General features: G+C 42.4%; 1 protein-coding gene across 3 annotated transcripts in view; it reads right to left on the reverse strand.

Moving 5' to 3' along the window:
- The window catches only part of pde4d (phosphodiesterase 4D, cAMP-specific), a gene marked incomplete at its 5' end in the record, with an annotated part of 235055 nt that overhangs the window by 68530 nt on the left and 146955 nt on the right, over positions 1-19570 (reverse strand). The window lies entirely within an intron of this gene.

Raw genomic sequence — 19570 nt, forward strand, 5'->3', positions numbered from 1 at the left:
GAAAAACTGTAAACCCGGTTGAGGAGACAATTAAGCAAGGTGCAGCAGTTGACCAAATGAGGTGTTCCAATAAACTGCCAAGTTTCACAATTAAATAATTGTGAAGCATACAATGTATAGTTCTTCTGGAATTGTGGAGACCTAGTCACTCAAATTCTAAAGTCTTTTCACATAATAATAGTTTTGACTATTCTTAGTTAAAATGTATATATCTTTTTTTTATCCCACAATTTTGCAACCCATTTTTTTCACCCAGTGTCAATTATCTAATGTAATCCTGGGCACTACACTTCCTCTGCCAACCTGGAGGGTCAGCAGACTGACCTCATGCTTCCTTCTATGCATGAGCAGTCCAAGCTGCTTCTTTTCACCTGACAGGGGGGAATTTCGCCGGACAGACGTAGCGCGTGGAAGGAACACGTTATTGCGACCAGTTCCTTTCCCCTCCATCAGGCGCCCTGGTTGGCCAGGGGGAGGTAGTTTAGAGACCAGGATTACTGGATGTTTTTTGTGAGGGTACCTACACTAGGGGACACGGGGAGAACATGCAAACTCCACACAGAAAGAACCTTTCTGTGTGGAGAAATGTTTTTAAAATGTTTTTCCTAGTTTGATCTGTGAAGGACATTAGGTTGCACTTGCTGTATGATATAAAGTTTGATTGATTGATTGATTGATTGATTGATTGATTGATTGATTGATTGATTGATTGATTGATTGATTGATCCCTGTGAGTCTCTGGTAAATTAAATGTGTAGGGTTTAAGTGGTTAATAGAGTAAAGGCTTTCGGTCATTACAGCTATAGTAGAAAGTGGAGGGAAAGTTCAGTCACTGATGAAAGAGAGACAGACAGACAGACAGACAGACAGACAGACAGACAGACAGACAGACAGACAGACAGACAGACAGACAGACAGACAGACAGACAGACAGACAGACAGACAGACAGACAGACAGACAGACAGACAGACAGACAGACAGACAGACAGGTGGCAGTGAGAGGGTTGCAGACAGATAGACAGACAGACAGGGAAATAGGTGGCAGTGAGAAGGTTGCAGACAGATAGACAGACAGGGAAATAGGTTGCAGACCTACAGCCAGATGAGTTGAAGGAAGAAGAGTGTGAACGGTTAATTGGACTGTCTGTGTGTCAGGGAAACAATGCCATGGGGCTCGGTGTCACACTTCCTCTGACTGGCGGGTTCACAGACCTCATTAGGAGCTCAGCCACTAGCTTACCTGGCTGGGACGAGCCGAGCCAAGAGTGGGCAGGAGTGTGAAAGAGAGCATGAAGGGCGAGTTCGGTCGCAATCACAGGGAGAGAGAGAGCGAGAGAGAGAAAGACAAACGTCGAGTTGAAATGAAGTGGCCACCAGTAAAAGAGACAGACAGAGAAAATAAAATAATTCTTCTTTCCACCGTAGATATCAGCCACATTCAAACAGAACATAATGTGATTGGCTCCTCAGACTTTAAGCATTTAAGCTTAATGTCCCAAAAATGCTAAATCCACTAGTTCACAATCGCATGATGCATTGCTTGTAGATCTGATATTTTTTGCTATTTTGAAAAACAATTTAGATTTAAATATATTTTCGTCTATAATGACTTGCCCAAAATACAGATGCCAGGGTTAATGTGGTTATTAAGAATAAATACAAATAATATTATGGAACAACATATGATGTTCACTAGTACAGTGAACAAGTACTCTTTTCCATTTAAATTGTACTGTAGCAGCGCTGATGCAACGGTCATGCTGCTTTCAAACAACATTTATATTGTCATATTTACAAAATGTAGTAATGTACAGTACTGTATAAGCTTAGTTGGTTGATGATATGTACTATGGCTAAAGAACCCCATACAAAAGATCTGAAAATGGCACATCTGCAAGCTGACAACATGTCACATCGCAACGCATTGTGAGCTTGTAAACCTGCTAGTTTCAAATAGCCGATGTAAAGTGGTTACACTGATTTGGAAGCAATATTAACCAAATTAGCCGGGGACCCCCATATGGAACCCCCTTATATGGAACCCCACTTTGAGCAAGGGCCATCTACAGTAGGTGCTGTCACGTCCTGCATCCTCACATCTTTCACATCCTGCATGTCTCGTGCTCTCTTTTCCCATTCATGTTTCTAGAGTAGAGTGGTTGACATGGCAACCCTGCCGAATACAAAGGGACAGGTATGTCCTGGCAACCAATCAGACTTCAGTTGCTAGGAGACAACGGCAGCCTCACTAATCAGTCTCGTAATGAGGAAATGAGAATGACACCATGTTTCTTATGGGTCTGGGATGGACACATTGGACAGTGATGGCGAACTGACAATCGGGGAGAAATCCTCAGGGCACTTCAGCCATCTTGGCCAACCACGGTGCGAGACCCCTTTCCAAAGACAGCCTGCTGTTGCGTCAGCGACTAATCACTCGGCGCAACTCATTTTGGGGATTATGTCCCTGTGAAAAATTAACAATTCATGGACAGTCACTTAATAATTCAAGGCAGTCATGCATGACTTACGCATATTCTATTTATAGGCTACAACCAGCTGAATCACCAGCTGAACAGGGAGAGTTAATCTGGCTGAACTGTCAGTCAGTCTCGCACAAGCACTGGAGCGTGAAGCAGAATTGAAGTTCACAGCCCCCGCGAAAAATGTCTCCACACTTCAAATGGGGAGAGGCTGAGTTTGATCTATGCTGCAAACTGCCTGACCAACTGGAAGGGGAAAATAAGTAAAACATATTAAAGCCAATGAGTTAAGAGTGAAATTTAATAAAAAATAATAAGGAAAAAAAAAAGAAAAAGAAAGGGGGGATATGTGTGTTTGTGTGTGTGTGTGTGTGTGTGTGTGTGCGTGTGTGTGTGACTATAGCCTTTGACTATAGCCTGGAAGAAGCCTTTCTAACCAAAGTGCTGAAGTATCAGCAACTAGTGCAGACCATCTCACAGCTAGGCTACAGATGTAAACTTTGGCAGCCTAGGGCATGTGCATAAATTGGTTGTGAGGGGCTTACAAATGTCCGGCCTTTCCAAAAGGAAAGCCAGGCAGTTAGCGAGGCACTGCTCAGTTTCATCCATTATAGGAAGACGCTCAATTTGGAGGAGGCGTTTCCTTTATCCATGATTTATGTCTGCTGCCCTGTGTCCGACATGTCAGCTGTACTAGTCTGTATGTAACGATGCTTTGCCGTCCATGCACGTTGTCAATGGCTGCTCTCCTATTGTCAAACTGCACTGGCAGTGTTGATGTCCTTTGTACAAGGTATTCCTGTGCTTCTCATTATGTGGACATAAATAAACATTTCAGATGTGTGTTTGTTTGCAACTGTGTCTTTGCTTGTTTGTGTGTGTATTTGAAATACTGTGTGCATCTTCATGCTCATACTTGTGTCTACTGTAGGTGCATCTATCAGAAACCAGCTTGTATTCGCATATTTCATCATTTTTTTCTCCATAACTTAATATCCTATTTTATTCTCATACAGTCATGAAGTGACGGCAATCCACAAGCACACAACACGTCACACTTTGATGCAAGCTTGTAGATCAGATTTTTTTCTTGCTGCCTATAATGACAGGGATGCAAGGCAGTCTTCTGTTTTTCTGTGGAATTTATTTCCACCCTAAAACATGATCATCAGGTCTTATTGTTATATAAGGAGGTATCATTTTAAAAAGAAAAACTGTACAGTATTTGTGAAAATGTTGTTTTTATGTGGGCACGCCCACCAGTTCAATAAGTATGCCTGGTTTGCCTGGTGGGTGGTGATGGGTGAACTGAACTGAAGTCGCACCCACAGCTGTAGTTGTATGATAAAGGGGGAGGGGTTAGGGGAGGGGCTGATAGTGTGATGTCACTATATTACTGTTTACTTCATTGGCCCGTTTGACTGCCAAGGGTTCAGCCTCCAGGAAGAAACCCTAAATACAAAGTTAATACACCATTGCACATAAAAACGACTCCAGGGTGTCTAATGAAGTACTGTCACCTCATAGACACATGAAAAACTGGAAAAATACAAAAATTGTGGCACTCCATCTTTAATAAGAGCTTGTGACTTTTTCTTGTCTCCATTTCCTTAACCAACGACGTAGAGTCTGTGGGGGCCACGGGGCCGCAGCCCCCATGAAGACTCCCAGGGCCCCTTTAGGCCCCCATGAAGATTTTCGTGGACATTTTACATTTACATTTACATTACATATTTTCTGGGAATTCCAAACATTTTGGACCTCTCCGCCGGCAAATATTCGGGAAAACAGCGCCTCCCCTGTTGTTCCTCAATTGTTGAGAGGGAACAGCTTGAGAGACTACTCCGCCGGCTGTCCAAGAGGTGTTAAAAAGTAGGCTACTCAAATGCTAATCGGGTTTCTTTTGTTTTCACCTAGCCAAAGCGTGTCAGAATTTCATGTTGTTCTGGAGTCGTGACATAATAACACTGATCAAGAATTCACCAAAGAGACCTAACCCTACACAGACTAGTGAGACTACAGCACACTGACTCGAGAAAAGACCCATATCGTCCAAAATAGGCTGATCAGTCGTTGTCTGTGTATAGGCTAATTCATTGGTAAAAGTATGCTAAAATAACTCATTTTTAGACCATTTATGAAATAAATACATCCGCGGCGGCGGCGACAGTCCCCCCCAACGCAATTCTGTAGCCTACCCAAAGGTAAAACGCACCCGCCGGCTATGATCTCTCTCTCTCTCTCTCTCTCTCTCTCTCTCTCTCTCTCTCATAATAATAATAATATAGTCCTGAAAGTCCTCACCTTGGCTTGGACATTGGCCTATAGAAGCTGCTTTAAAAGTAGGACAACTTATTTTTTCCGCGATGCGGCGGGGGACGGGGGGGGGGGGGGGGGGGGGCTGCGGGGGGGGGACGGGCCCCCTTGAGGATTGATCAAACTCTTCGGCTCTGTCCTTAACAGTAACACTTTTGGACACACAGAGCTGTTAGAACCATAGACAGTCCACTAGCGACTAGAAACATTCTGACCTGAGATCAGATTCTAAAAATGTCTTCTACATCCTGACAGTTTTCATTCTGACCTGAGATCAGATTCTAAAAATGTCTTCTATGTCAGTCACTCTTCGATTTTTCAAAAATAGCAGACCTACAAGCTCGTAGCACGCCACTCGGTGGCACGCTATGAGCTTGTAGATCTGCTATTTTAAAATAGCTAAAGCATAACATAGTGCTAACACTAAAAGGGGTTCTCGCCTAAAATGGGTTAAAGGTTCATGTTTCAGGTTGTTATTAGAGAAAGTAAAAGATTAATGTGTCAAACTGCATAATGAGCCTATGACACACAGTGTGGCTTCCCCCCAGTAAGCTACCTTCACATTCAGTAGATCCTGTGATCTTCTGTGGCCAGATGTAATTTCCTGGGGTCTAGTAAGACTATAGTAAATAATAAATAAAAAAATCATCATATTATTTTGTAAAAAAATACATATTTAGCCCCATGCTCGAATGCCCCCGCCCCCCTGTCAAAAACAGCTCAAATCCCTAAAACGAAAGAAAGCAGCAAAAGAAAAAAAATGAACACTCATCTTTTACTTTCTCTAATAATAACCTAAAACATGAACCTTGGTTGAAAAAAACGAAAGTTGTCCTTTAAGACTTACACTACAGAATACCGATACAGACTCATAATAAAAACGGCTGCTTCCTGTCAAGATAAGACCAATGTTGAGCACTCAACAGTGGTCTGACAGCACTCATACTGTCATGGACAATCAGTCTCTCGCGCACGCGCGCACACACACACACACACACACACACACACACACACACACACACACACACACACACACACACACACACACACACACACACACACACACACACACACACACACACACACACACACACACACACACACACACACACACACACACACACACAAATTCGATGGGCAAAAATAGGTGAACATGAATAATAGTCACAAGCTCTTATTCATTCATAATTTTAGATTTGGTGTAAAGGGTGACAAAGGAGGTGACGAATTTTTCAAATTACATTTCTAATCAAGGGAGCAACTATTGAACATTATCTTAATATCATTGTATTTTTCTTTTCTTCTTTCTTTCCTTTTTTACAAGGTATTACAAAGGTCATTGAATTGCACCTCACTGTCACCTGTGGACCCCTCTGGAGGTTCAACCTCCACACATTGCAAACCATTGCCGTTTTTCTTCACTGGATGCATTTGTGAATAATAGCCAGATAGTCAGATAATAAAGTATATCCATTTGGCCAATCATACGTTTAATGGCAGCTCAATAAAGACATATTAAACAGTATTGTTTCTCATGGTTCTCATGATTCTCAAAGACACCTTATAAATCATTATGAAAATAACAGAACATACAAATAAATAAAGCCAAATTCTGTATATCAAGAGATTCATATTGATTTGGAGGCAGTAATGGAATAAGCTTTCTCACCCGATGATTTGTCCATGTATTCTTCCGCCATCGGTTATCTATCGGTAAAATAAGTGATTATTAGCTGCGCAGAATAACTTTGGGGACGGACAGACTGTCAACCAATGTGGAGGCGTGACGGATGGACTGACTGCCTGACAGGTTTTGCAGGTTTTCATAGTAACAGTGATTCTACAAACCTTTCATGTCAAGGACATTTGTGCTACTTTTCTTTTTTTCAAGAGTATTGTTGTTGAGTTATTATTGAGTATTGTTAAAACAGTTTGACTGTTTTACACGCTTAACCCGCATTTTAATCAACCCCCCTTCACTGCCGAGATTGTTGTATTACCTTTAGAGCATACGCTGAATTATTTGGGCTTTTAATCCGCGAAAATCCAGTGAAAAAAGCTCCCGTGGTATGTTGTGATCCGAGCGTATCATCCACCATCTTGGTGCACCCGGAAGACGCACACAAGACTCGTCTCAATGAGGCGTTGTACCCCATGCATTTCCATTGGCCTCAATTTCCCAGAAGCCCTAGCAGCCCACAGCATGTGACGATTTCCGGTTTCGTCATCAAAACGAAACCATCTAGTCTCTATCTCCGTGACGAAGACGGATTTTCTTTTTATTTATTACAATACAGCGGATTAAACACATAAAACAATAGGCGGGTATAGCGGGGTTGGCAGCGACAGTAACCTGGAGTAATCCATTCCCGGCACGGAAACTGTTTTAAACAGACTTTTAGAGGTTCCCCCTGGAACCTCTATAAGGATCCCTGGGGGTCACCGGATCCCACTTTGAGAACTGTTTTAAACTAGTGTCTGTACTCCTCCTCCCTGCCTGTGAGCTCTGCTGCAGGGTGAGCTCTGCTGCAGGGTGAGCTCTGCTGCAGGGTGAGCTCTGCTGCAGGGCTAGTTGAGCTGGCTTGAGCCGCTCAGAGTAGTGGAGCTACACCAGGGTGTCCCTCACACCTCGGACACGGCCATTTTAGTCTAAATCACTGCAACGGCTGGTGTGAATTCAGCATCAAAGTTACAGTACATGTTCGAAAAATGTTGTATAATATCTTCGTGTGAACATTAATAAAAAAACTTTGATCAAAAAAGTTACAGTACAAATGTGATCGTTTCTGACTGAGGCTAAGTCATTGATTTTTTTTAATTTTTTTCGTTTTTTCATGTCATGGGAATCATAATTTCAAATTGAGATGTTGCTTGTTCAGTTCAACCCACCAGTTTTAGAGATATGGCTTAATGGAATAATGTCTTGCAGAAAACAGCGAGTTGCGAAAAAAGGCATGAAAGTGGACTCTAACATTACACCTAGCTACATGTTTAAGCATTTATTTCATATTACATGTCAATTTTCAGCTCTCCGATTTATTTTAGACATGCACTAGTATGTGAAGAGTCTGCCTGTGCTATTAAAAAAACTGAACATCTTGCCGCCATGACTGTCTCTGTATTAAAAACAGTCACAAGGATACATTAACATTTAACACTGTGTACAACCCATGGGGTGGGTACAGAGACAGACTCCACAGCACCTTAAGCACCGATTTTAATATTAACACCAATTTGATCAAGAAAACTGCCTGGAGGGTATATTGATGTTTGGAGAGATATGACTGCAGATGGATGGATGGATCAATGGGATGGACGGATTATTGTTTGTCTTGTGAAAGAAAGAAAGAAAGAAAGAAAGACATTTCCAAAAAGGCTCTCATTTACAGTATGGAGGCATACACAGTACCGTCGCCAGGCATACACGTAGTACTTACTGTGCATAGGGCATCACTTCATGATGTTATGAGAATAAAATAGGTTATTCCTTTATGGAGATGCATGAAGATGCACACAGTATTTCATATACACACATACTGTCAAGTAAAGACACAGTTGCACGCACGCACTCACGCACTCATGCACGCACTCACATGCACGCACTCACACACACACACACACACACACACACACACACACACACACACACACACACACACACACACACACACACACACACACACACACACACACACACACACACACACACACTTATTGTTCTGTGGAGCAAGCACATGGCATAGCTAATAGGTTTAGCTTGGCACCGCTCCCAGTGATGTCAGAGTAATCCCTCAATAAAGCCCTAGTGACATCATCACACTAGGGTGACTATACACTAACTACAGTATGGGTGCATGTACAGATGACCACAAAGAGAGACCCCATGTGTGTGTGTGTGTGTGTGTGTGTGTGTGTGTGTGTGTGTCTGTGTGTGTGTGTGTGTGTGTGTGTGTGTGTGTGGGGGGGGGGGGGGGGGGGGGGGGGGGGGTGCGTGTGGGCCATACTGTTCTTTTCATAGAGGTGTCTGTTTGTTATCCTCGAAAATCATTCCTGCCCTTCCTGGTGACAGAAATAGTTCCGATGTCCCCTGTAAAGTGAAACATAAAATCTCCTCTCCGGGATAATAACCTTATAGGAGAGGATTAATAACCTTATAGGAGAGGATTAATAACCTTATAGGAGAGGGGTGATGGATTAATAACCTTATAGGAGAGGGGTGATGGATTAATAACCTTATAGGAGAGGGGTGATGGATTAATAACCTTATAGGAGAGGGGTGATGGATTAATAACCTTATAGGAGAGGGGTGATGGTAGTAGACTGTTAATAACCTTATAGGAGAGGGGTGATGGTAGTAGACTGTTGGATTAATAACCTTATAGGAGAGGGGTGATGGTAGTAGACTGTTGGATTAATAACCTTATAGGAGAGGGGTGATGGTAGTAGACTGTTGGATTAATAACCTTATAGGAGAGGGGTGATGGTAGTAGACTGTTGGATTAATAACCTTATAGGAGAGGGGTGATGGTAGTAGACTGTTGGATTAATAACCTTATAGGAGAGGGGTGATGGTAGTAGACTGTTGGATTAATAACCTTATAGGAGAGGGGTGATGGTAGTAGACTGTTAATAACCTTATAGGAGAGGGGTGATGGTAGTAGACTGTTAATAACCTTATAGGAGAGGATTAATAACCTTATAGGAGAGGGGTGATGGTAGTAGACTGTTAATAACCTTATAGGAGAGGATTAATAACCTTATAGGAGAGGGGTGATGGTAGTAGACTGTTAATAACCTTATAGGAGAGGGGTGATGGTAGTAGACTGTTAATAACCTTATAGGAGAGGGGTGATGGTAGTAGACTGTTGGATTAATAACCTTATAGGAGAGGGGTGATGGTAGTAGACTGTTAATAACCTTATAGGAGAGGGGTGATGGTAGTAGACTGTTGGATTAATAACCTTATAGGAGAGGGGTGATGGTAGTAGACTGTTGGATTAATAACCTTATAGGAGAGGGGTGATGGTAGTAGACTGTTATTGGATTAATAACCTTATAGGAGAGGGGTGATGGTAGTAGACTGTTATTGGATTAATAACCTTATAGGAGAGGGGTGATGGATTAATAACCTTATAGGAGAGGGGTGATGGTAGTAGACTGTTGGATTAATAACCTTATAGGAGAGGGGTGATGGTAGTAGACTGTTGGATTAATAACCTTATAGGAGAGGGGTGATGGTAGTAGACTGTTGGATTAATAACCTTATAGGAGAGGGGTGATGGTAGTAGACTGTTGGATTAATAACCTTATAGGAGAGGGGTGAAGGTAGTAGACTGTTGGATTAATAACCTTATAGGAGAGGGGTGATGGTAGTAGACTGTTGGATTAATAACCTTATAGGAGAGGGGTGATGGTAGTAGACTGTTGGATTAATAACCTTATAGGAGAGGGGTGATGGTAGTAGACTGTTGGATTAATAACCTTATAGGAGAGGGGTGATGGTAGTAGACTGTTGGATTAATAACCTTATAGGAGAGGGGTGATGGTAGTAGACTGTTGGATTAATAACCTTATAGGAGAGGGGTGATGGTAGTAGACTGTTGGATTAATAACCTTATAGGAGAGGGGTGATGGTAGTAGACTGTTGGATTAATAACCTTATAGGAGAGGGGTGATGGTAGTAGACTGTTGGATTAATAACCTTATAGGAGAGGGGTGATGGTAGTAGACTGTTGCAAGGTCAGTGTGTATTTCCTGCTCAAACCACAGGCAAGTTGAATTCACGATGCGTGAATGTGTTTGGAAAAGCAGCAGAGAGAACTTTAAAAAACTGACTAACAAAATAAAACAAAGCACGATAATAAAGGCCATGCATAAACAAATAATAAAATAGATTATATATACTATATAGGCCTACAATTCCTTGCATGGCACTAAAACAGCTATACTATAATTATGCCAAAATAATAAGCTGTAATACAAGCAAGCTATAAGCTTTCCCCCTTTGTACGTCAAGTTGTTCACCTTCCTTGACCCTTGTAGGCTCCCCAGCAAGTATTAGCTGGAATTAGAATGTAATATTTGTAAATCCAGCAAAATGTGTGTGTGCGCGGTCGTGTGTGTGTATGTGCGTGCGTGCGTGTGTGTGTATGTGTGTGTGTGTGTGTGTGTGTTTATGTGGGGACTCCCGTTTGCATTGTAAGCCATGCTAAGCCGCTTGTGCTTGTACTCATAACCACTGTCGTCATCATAGTGATCATAATCGCAATCGCCAAGACGAACTCGTCGCTCTCATGCCCTTGCACGGGAAGGTAAATCCTCTGACATTTGCGATGTTCTGTACGTACGCTGCCATGAGCCGATCAGTTCCTTGAAATCAGAAAGATCTTCTCCGCAAATTACCAAACACTATTGACAAGGGCTAGTAGTGGACCATAGTGGCTAGAGGGACCATCAGGTAATCAGAAGGTCCCCCAACACATCTTGGTCTTGGGGGAGCCCCTGGGAGACCACCTCCCATCCTGAATCAAGTGTCGCTGAGCAAGACACTTAACCCTAACTGCTCCTTAACTGTAAAGCGAGCTGCTAGAGCGCCACAATGAGGCTGATTTGAAAAAGTGGCGTGACATGTTAGTTAGCCTAGTGTACAAAAGAAATGTTGGTCCAGTGGTTTGTGAGATTAGCTCCAGAAAGACAGACACACATACACACAAGGACGAAAACATCATCTATAGTATTAATCTCTGTCTGTCTGCACTGCTTCAAAAGGGATGTCAGAATCCTGATGGGCTCCATGTCACGGCTGCTGTGCTCCTACCTGTCCTGTAGATGTCACTCTCCTCTCATGATCCGTCCCCTAATCTGTCATGTCATGTGTTACACCTGTGTTAATTGTCCATTGTGTTCACCTGTGTCATATTAGCGTGTGTATATAAGCCCAGCCCTCTTGTCAGTCTCTGCCTATTGCCTAAGATAACTAGTGTACGTACGCCTGTAAATTCCTACTTACGTTTTAATTTCCTGTATTGCATTCTGTTTGTCTATGTTGGTGAACTCGGTTTTCTCAACTCCTGCCAGGCCCTGTGATTCCTGCCTTAGTGTTTAAAAACTGTGACACCATGTTGAATTCAAAGAGTAACAAACTTCCCATTAATGTCAGGCAGGCAGTGGCTAAAGAGCCTTCTAAGACAAATAGTTTTGCCTGATTCTGACTGGTGTACCGTTAAAAATATGCTACTGTAGGACTGCATGTACACTATCACTCCACACACACAGTACAGTATGTTTACAGTACTAACCGTTATATCCTATTACATAATAATTAAAAATTCATTCACCACTAAATTGACTTAAAATCAATGTTATATATTGATAGTCTTCTTGTACAGGTATTTGGCTTTTGTGTGTAAACATTTACAACACCAAAGGCCAAGTGGATTTCCCAATGGCCAAATCACTTTAAAACGAGGCAGATACTGTGAGTAGTACCACTTGCTTGTTACATTCCTTGTTCTTGGAGTCGGTCGTGTGGGCTACTTTCTTGAAGAAATGATTCTTGTACTTAAATTGTTATTAAAATCTGATTTAATTGGGATATGTCAGATCTTTATGTTGCCATATTCGGTAACCACTTTAGAAAAGCAATACTTTTTTCCATTTATTATTGCCTCCCTCTTGCCTGTCTCCCACAGCTCTGGCTCACAAACTCTTCAGCCTTTCCGTATCACACAAAGTAAAAGAAAGCCCCCGGGAAAGGGCCCCAGATTGTTCACTTTGAGACATTATTAATTGTTTCTTTTTGTTTCATTACAAGTGATTTATTTTCTACCCGTGGTTGGCCTGTGAAATAGTCCTGGGTGGGTTAGTAAGCTCCTTTGTTTCTTTCAGGAAGAGGCCAGGCTTGATACGATCTGTTGTCTCAGCACAGGGTTTGTTTGGGTCTAATAGTACGTACATGTCTGCGTCACAGTAGACCAACTTGCTGCTGATGCAATTTGTCCTTGCAAGGTGACAAGGGACGGGCGGCCATAGCCGAGTGGTGAGAGAGCCTGTCTGAGGCCCTAGATGCCCTAGTTGTCCCAGGTTCCATTCCACATCACGCTCGTTGCTGGAATGGAATGGTTGCTTACTGGTCCTAGTAGTTATAGGATGGGTAAAATGTAGAGGACGAATGTGCAAATATACAGTGATACTGATAAAATAGACCAAGGAGTTAGTGGGGAGACTATGTTGTGTTAATTATTAAATTTACTACTGTACTGTACTGTACTGTACTGTACTGTACTGTACTGTACTGTACTGTACTGTACTGTACTGTACTGTACTGTACTGTGTCACTTCTGACTTCTGTCAAACCCTGAAGCACCAATATAATTATCTTCTCAGGACATTATTATTTTACAAAGCCAGTCATTTTACACCTGTTAACTTGGAAGATCACAAAAACAATACCACACACTTTAGTTTGATCAGATGTTGCTGCTTTGTGCCACAGTTGATTGCTAGATGCATGCCTGGCAAAGACACCAACCTGCAGGCCTCTCTCATTGCTTCCAATCTTCTTGTTAAAAGGTGCATTTATAGCGCTTTTATCCAAAGCGCTTTACATAGATTGTGCATTACATTCACTCATTCACACACACATTCATACACCGTCACCGATGGCGGAGGAAACCATGCAAGGCAACAACCTGCACATCGGGATCAATTAGGGGTTCAGAGTCTTGCTCAAGGACACTTCAACACTAACTCTGCGGGAGCCCGGGATCGAACTGGGAACCTCGCGGTTCCAATCCGGCTGCTCTACCGGCCACTCTACTGAGCCACTGTCGACCATAGAAGCCCGATGTGTCACATTGCTATTTCTGATTCATGCCGAGTTCAGCCATGAAAGCACCTGCGACTAGGCTATGCCTGGCCTCCAACAGGCCCAGGTGCCGAGCTGTATTCTTATTGATCTGTCTGTCTCATTCCCTCCGGCCCAGCGATGAAGAGAAGATTGAATGGCCCATCTAGCAGCTGCCAGGGAGAGATGGAGCGGAGCAGGGGAGAGATGGAGCGGAGCAGGGCACAGGGGTGAAAAGAAATGCAAATTGAAATGAAATGGATATTTAGAATTAAATGTGATGTCAATGGTGTGGCAAGATTCTTCAGCAAGACATCTCTCGCGTGTGTCCTCACATGCACACATGCCCCCCCACCCCCAAGTGTGCAACTTATGTAACTATGGTGACACATGGCCGCTACCACTGGAGTCACTGATGCATTATGACAGACTGTCAGACAAAACAACTTCATAGACCCCCCCCCCCCTCCTCCTCTTCCAATTCCACAGTGATCCATACATAAATACATACATAAGATAATGGATGCGGGTAGGGGTGGTGTCAATAAATAAACCATTAGCGTCAACATTGTATGAGTAACAGCCAGGGTTCCATTTGCTGGGATGGGGGATGGGGTCCATGCTGCTGCCTGCTTTTGATATACCCTCCTCTGTCTGGTCATTCATTTTGATATCCAGCTTTGAGTGTTTGTGTAAACACAAACATTGAAGACAAAAGTGAGTACGCAAATTGTGATTGACCAGAATGAGATGATGTATGATGATAAGAGTGCCCCTCACTTCACACGGGTGTGATTATTTTTTTTCTATCCTGCTTCCAGTACAATGTGTACTGCATAACCGAGTGGGGCATGCATTCCCTATCCGGTCTAGTAGATGTAAATGTAGGCATAAGTATTATGTACACTTGTACAGTGGATAATGTGAGGTTGATATTATCAGCCCAATCCATGGGTACTCATTGGCAAAACAAAGGAAAAACAGCGCCCTCTTTTCTTTCCTTTCCCTTTCCTTTCCTTTCCTTTCCTTTCCTTTCCTTTCCTTTCCTTTCCTTTCCTTTCCTTTCCTTTCCTTTGACGTGAGTCAACAGTCTGTGTCAAGAGACTATTATCAGCCAGACACCGAGTGGAAATATGGTTAAAATGCATAGTCAGTCTACAGTGAATAATGAGGAATATAAAACAGTGAAACACTTACAGCTGTGAGACCTCTAATTATGATACTAAAATACATCCCAGTTGTCCATGAGCAAAAGTGCCGGGGTGAGCAGGAGTCATTAATTCAAGGACAGAACAGAACACGTGGGGGCTTGGTTACAGTACAGTATGTAGCATAACGGCTACTGGACTGACCAAGTAGATCAGTCTTGTGCTCCTCAACCAGGGAAGCTCATCATAGAGTGAGACGGGTTCATTAGGATAGCTTCCATCTTGCTTCTCATACGAAGCTACAGCCTTCCTCACCAGCCTGCTCAGTTTGCTAATGTCTCTTGTGTCAACCATGGGCGAGAAAAAATGTTGTTGTCTTTGTGATGACTTTTTTCCAAGTCCATGGTAAATCTCAAATATGGAGCACAGGCCACAGCTGATGAGATGAGTTATGTCAGGTCCTCTGGGCTGCACTGGGGGGCACTGTCACATTACAGTAGGTGTGTGATAATGTATATTTACATTGATTATATAATTTCAAGAAAATCCAATGATTGTTAAAATCCAAGCCATCCACAAGATATCTCGAGGAAAGCTATCATTACCATCTGGACCATCCACGAAATACACAAGATTTGATTTAAAAATATATAAAAACATTATTGGTATCTTTTATTCGCTTATACGTTCGCTTACGCTTACGTTCGCTTACGTTGCTACTAGCCTCCACAGGCCACCCATTGTAGAAACAGCCTACATGACAATCTGTGGTACACATGCACGCACACAGGATTATTGTGTATTTTCTGCTCGAAATGGGACAAAGTGGCATGTTTGGGAGCTTATAAAACATTAATCTGTGCTCACGCTGAGAAAATGAATCCACCACGAGTTGGTACACAGCCTAGAGTGAGGCTAGACTACAGATATGGAGGGCTATCACTTCCGGGTCGGGTGGGTGTAGCTCTTCTTCTTTGCTTATGTCGCACATTTCACTGGCACTAGCGTCATGATCCTGCCATTGGTAACGGCATGGAATCGGCTTAGACTCTCATCATAAAAAAGGATGACTGGATAAAATTTGCAGTAAAGTTGACTGATCACCATTGTCTGGCCCGCAGTTGCACAGTTCTAGTGAGTAATTGTGTTCTTGGCTTTTATTCTCTTTAGTGAGTAATGGAACACTGTCTGTCACCAGACATTGCTCATTCCTTACTGTACTTCATCTGACCCAAGGTGTATGGTTGGTACAGTGTGTTTATTTGCATGAGCCAGCACATGTAAACAAACACAGAGCATGCAAACAGGTCAAGTCAAAGACAAGTACACTATGTAGTGGCATAAGTCAGAAAGAGAAGGGGTAAAACGTGAGTGTGAAAACTCATCTGGTACTAAAAGATTTGCCTAACTGGACACACGCTCACTCGTGGACACATGCAGCAAGACCCCAGAGAGAGAAGGTGAGAAATACATAATGTGCTAAACGTTTTGCAATTCCAAAGAGGACCAATTAAATTGAGACAAGAGACAAGAGACAAAAGAGTTATACTAGAACTGTTGCATTTGGTTGTGTACATGTCACCTTCACATCATTAAAACACAGGTTTTAACCAGTTCATATTAACTCCAAGGGCAGATGGTCATCTCCAAATGGACAAACAAATCATTACCATGGGCACTGCATGATTCATGCAGATTATAAAGTAGAGCAGTGCATCTCAGCCTTTTATTGCATACCTGAGATGAATGTAAACAAGATGCCAGTCATCTATGACGTCTGAATGCATATTTGGGCAAGGTTTTAGCTTGAAGTGAACTTCCTTGTGAAATGTTTGACTCTTAAAAGAGTCAGCCGAGGACGTCATCCGTCAATCCAAGCCTCATTGACTTCCATAACAATACGTTGAAGTTACATATCTAAATGTTTGAGAAATTAGTAACCGTGTGGGGGTCCTCGTCCGAAACGGTTGAGAAATGACAGAGTTACCATGTGTCCCCGGAACCCATGTGGGGGTCCCCAGGGAGTCCCCGGAACATCCAGACCCCCAGGAACACGGCCAGGGGGCCGGTCTGGTTCCGGCGAGCTGCCGCACGTCCGAAAGGGTCGAGAAATTACAGAGTTATTATGTGGGTTATCTGAAATAATGCCCTCTCTCTCTTCTCTATCTTATTAGTTATGAGTCTCCAGACAGAGCTGTCTGCATTACCAGCACCCAGTGCAGTAGACTAACAAAGACTGATGCTGTAGGCAAGAGGCAATGAATGCAGTATCTTACTAATTACTTAGTAGTATACTGGACATGCTTACACATAATGCATGTGCGCTCCAGCACTCTGCAGAAGGCATCTACATTTACAGTAAGAGTGAACTAAAGTGTTAGTTTGATAAATGATGCCACTGAGCAGGTATGAAGCCAGTATGACCTGTACTGTTTCTGGGTAGTGTTTGGCTGCATCTGACTGCATAATGCAGTCTGACTCTGAAGTCACTGGTGTGATTGAGAACAGAGGTATGCAATGATATTCATGCATCTGCGCAGCGAGCATATGCATGTGTGTTTGTTGACACCAAAAGGCCCATTCAATTTAAAGCTCAACCTCAGTCCTGATGCCATAACTGAGGAGTGAGGAAATGTAATCTAAAGTTTGGCTGCAACATACAGTACAGTTCCAAGCAACACTTGTGGAAAGCGTGCCAATGTTCGGCCACAAAAGGCCTTGTCATCTGATTGCTTAACCTGAGCAACCCACACTCAAGACAAGAGCTGACGAGAGAGGGAGAGAGAGGAATAAAAGAGACCAAAATGGAGATAATGAGAATATAGAAGAGAGAGGGGGGGGGGGGGGGGGGGGGAGAGTATTTCCCATTAAACCCAAAGCCCAACCCGTTCTAATGCTCTATAGAAGGAGACATTAGAGACAGAATGACACAGGAAGCAGAGGTTTTCTAACAGCATGTTTTCTAAATGTGTGTATCCTACTACTCTGTCCTAAATTCCCAGCCGTATGTACACAGTGTTTTTTGGTTTACTGCACATGCTTTTAATTTCCTCTCGGTTTGTGCTTCATACACCGCATTATACTGTATTTGTTTACATTGCTACTGTAAGAGCTAATTAAAAAAATGTGTCTTATGAGAGGAAACAGTGAAATATCACATTATTAATTAAATAGATTCTAAGTGTATGGGAACACTAATCAACCAATGGGCTGATGGTTAAACATGCAGACTGTATTGACTAAACCACTAACATAGTCAATCAATCATTCAATATCTCCTGTCTCGATGGTACACAACTGCATAGAGTTGAAAAATTCAAATATCTTGGTCTCTGGCTCGACTCAAATCTACCATTTAAATGTCATATAGACAGTCCGGAAAATCTACTTCAGCACTGGTGTTCTATACCGCAACAGAAACTGTTTTACTTTTACAGTAAGAAAGAAACTAGTTCAACAACTCATACTACCAATTCTTGATTATGCAGATGTAATTTATCAGACTGCCCCTAAAACAAACCTTCTTCCCTTGAATTCAGTATACAACCGTTTATGCAGATTTGTCCTTGACTGCCCATATTTGACCCACCACTGTACCTTATACGAAAATCTCAACTTTCCATCTCCCACCTCAAGAAGACAGCAGCACTGGCTGCAGTTCATCTTTAAATGTATTCATTTCAATTATCCACAGTATCTGAAACAGCTTATGACACCATACACTTCTACACATCAATTTAGACATTGTTCACAGGTTTATTTCAATATACCCACATCATTTATGTTCAAAGCTCCTTGTGACTGGAAAAATCTACCTGTCCATATTCGTTCAATAACATCTTTTCATTTGTTTAAAACTGTGCTGTCCTCTCATCTTGAGACATGTTTTCACTAATCATCACTATAGCAGATCTATGATGCAGTGATCCATGTGTTATGTCTACGTTATGTCCATGTTATGTGAAATGTTGTCTTGTTGCAGTTTTTGTTTTGTTGTTTGTTTCTTGTTTATCTAGGAATTGCATTGTTTTGTCTTGTTTTGTTTAGTCTGGTTGAATTGTTTGTAAAAAATTGTCTTTACGTATGAAGTGTATTTTGTGAATTGCGGAGCCCCTTGAAAACGAGATGGTTCATCTCAAGGGATTGTTCCTAATAAAGACATTTCAGACAACATAGCATCCTCATAGTGGTCTTACAGTAAAACTGTACAGACTCATCGTTTCCATAAAAAGATCGACCAAATGATTTCAGCAAATTGTGTGTGTGTGTGTGTGTGTGTGTGTGTGTGTGTGTGTGTGTGTGTGTGTGTGTGTGTGTGTGTGTGTGTGTGTCCGAGCGTGCATGCGTAATTGCGTATGCATCCATGTGTTTGTTTTGATTTGTCTTGTAACTGGGCATGCCTACTGCAGAATCCATAATGTTGTGTTAATCTACAGTAAGCCCCATATGCTTCTGTTGGTACTGTGGCTGTAAATGCAAGCCTGAGACAGAGAGGAGGGGACTGGTCTATTATCATGCAAGTGACAATGAATAATACGAAACCAGCTGCGTGCGTGCGTGTGTGCGTGCGTGCACACACACACACACACACACACACACACACACACACACACACACACACACACACTTCCTTTGCATTAAGGAAGCGGCACTGCAATCCTCTAAATACAATCAGACAGGATCATCTTCCTTTCTGAAAGGATAATGCTCAATTCTGACAACTATGACAGCCCAGACATGTTGTTCGAATGCCGTCAACACATTTGCTACATCACTC

The sequence above is a fragment of the Protomyctophum parallelum genome (genome assembly GCF_964188405.1).
Source record: "Protomyctophum parallelum genome assembly, chromosome: 15".
NCBI classification, from domain to species: domain Eukaryota; kingdom Metazoa; phylum Chordata; class Actinopteri; order Myctophiformes; family Myctophidae; genus Protomyctophum; species Protomyctophum parallelum.